The sequence below is a fragment of the Grammomys surdaster genome, unplaced genomic scaffold (genome assembly GCF_004785775.1).
Source record: "Grammomys surdaster isolate TR1022 unplaced genomic scaffold, NIH_TR_1.0 126121, whole genome shotgun sequence".
In the NCBI taxonomy this organism is placed as follows: domain Eukaryota; kingdom Metazoa; phylum Chordata; class Mammalia; order Rodentia; family Muridae; genus Grammomys; species Grammomys surdaster.
The window spans coordinates 2035439-2037554 of record NW_021620929.1 but is presented as its reverse complement, the minus strand read 5'-3'; the positions used below and the strand labels follow the sequence as shown (position 1 = coordinate 2037554).

General features: G+C 41.1%; 1 non-coding gene across 1 annotated transcript; it reads right to left on the bottom strand.

The window, feature by feature from the left end:
- Positions 1-1691: 1691 nt before the first annotated feature.
- Trnap-agg lies at positions 1692-1763 on the bottom strand. The gene has a single exon. It is a non-coding gene; the product is annotated as a tRNA-Pro (tRNA).
- Between the last annotated feature and the right edge of the window lie 353 nt (positions 1764-2116).

Genomic DNA, 2116 nt, shown 5'->3' with positions numbered 1-2116 from the left:
AGAGGGGCTGGAAAGGAGGCTTAGCTGGTAAAGTGCTCACTAAGAAAGCATGAAGACCTAGCACCTGCACAAGAAGCCCCATATCTGTAATCCCAGCTCTGGGAAGACAAAGAGTTTAGTCATTGAGCTTCAGAGTCAGTGCCTCAAACATTAAGGTGGAGAGAGATTAAGGCAAAAGCCAGGCGGTGGTGGTGCACGCCTTTGATCCTAGCACTCAGGAGGTAGATCAAGTTCCAGGACAACCAGGGCTACACAGAGAAACCCATCTCAACCAAACCAAACCAAACAGAAAAAAGGAAGACACCCAATGTTGATCTCTGGCCTGCATAAACATAAGCACACATGCACACTGGAACCAGCAGTCACGTACTCAAACTGAGTACACACATCACACATATACAAAAAATTATAAGTGGCAACGCAATAGAGAAAATGTGCAAATTGTATAACCAATGAAGGTTTGATACCCATAATATATCAAGAATTTCTACAAAAAGACAGTTGAAATATTGAGGAATTTCATTCTGCTTTTAAGACAGGATCCCATGTAGCCAATGTAAGTGAACTTCTCCTTTTCCTCCTGCTTCCCCCTCCCAAATATTGATTGTAAGTTATTGAATTTATTTAATAAATACTTCCTCAAAGAAGGTATATGGATGGCCCATAAACATTTGAGCAATTACTCAACATCATTAGTTGTTAGAAAAATGGAAATCAGGGGCTGGAGAGATGACTCAGTAGTTAAGAGCACTGGCTGCTCTTCTCCGGGACCCTGGTTTCATTCCCAGCACCTACATGGTGGCTCACAACCATATGTTCTTCCTGTTCCAGGAGATCAGACACCTTCTGGCCTCTGAGACCACAGTTGTGCGTGTGGTACATGGACATACATAGTGGCAAAACACTCATATACAGAATAAAAATAAATCTTTTTAAAAAAGAAATATGTAAATAGCATTTCAGATACACAATGACAGCTAAAATTAAAAAGATAAACAGATAATATAATTTCAGTAAGGATCTGGTGAAGTTGAAATCCCTCCCACCACATCACTGACATTAATGAAAGTGGGTATAGTTCCTTTGCAAAAGAATTTGGTAATTCCTCAAGAAGCTATATTTATAGTTGCTGCATGAGCCAGCAATTCCATTCCTATGTATATATCCAAGACAACTGAAAAACGTGGATCTACACAATAACTCATGCATGAATATTCATAGCAGCTATACTCAGAATATTCAAGAGGTGGAAACCACCCAAACGCCCTTCAAAGGATGAGAGGCAACAAACATGGCCCGGCCAGTAACACCAGCCATACACTCCACAACCCAAACGAGTCTTGTGAAAGAAGTGAGTCACAAAAGTTAACTCTTTTGAGACAAATCTTGATTTGTAGTTCAGCCTGGTCTTTTTTTTTTTTTTTTTTTTAAAGAAAGTTATTTATTTATTATAAGTAAGTATTCTGTAGCTGTCTTCAGACACCCACAAGAGGGCATCAGATCTCATTACAGATGGTTGTGAGCCACCATGTGGTTGCTGGGATTTGAACTCATAACCACTGGAGGAGCAGTCAGTGCTCTTAACCACTGAGCCATCTCACCAGTCCTTAAAATTGTTTGTTTTTCAAGTTGTTGTTATTTCGAATAATTCCCCTACTTTTCTCCAAAGCAGAGTTAGCCACTCAAAAGTTGGGCTCGTCCGGGATTTGAACCCGGGACCTCTCGCACCCTAAGCGAGAATCATACCCCTAGACCAACGAGCCACTAAAGATTTATTTTTATTTATATGATATACAGATGGTTGTGAGCCACCATGTGGTTGCTGGGATTTGAACTCAGGACCTCCGGAAGAGCAGTCAGTGCTCTTAACTGCTGAGCCATCTCTCCAGCCTTCAGCCTGGTCTTGAACTTATGATCCTCCTGCTTCCTTCAGCCTGTTGACCTTACACTATACACACCTAAGACCACTGCCTAAATGACTCCATTGATGAGCAGTGTTCAAACACAGTCAACCGCAAACGGTCAAAAAGCAGATGGGTAGTTGCCAATGTTTCCTGAGAAGGGAGAAATGACTGCTAATGGGTGTAAGAGGTTTTTATTTGGAATGTTTAAAATA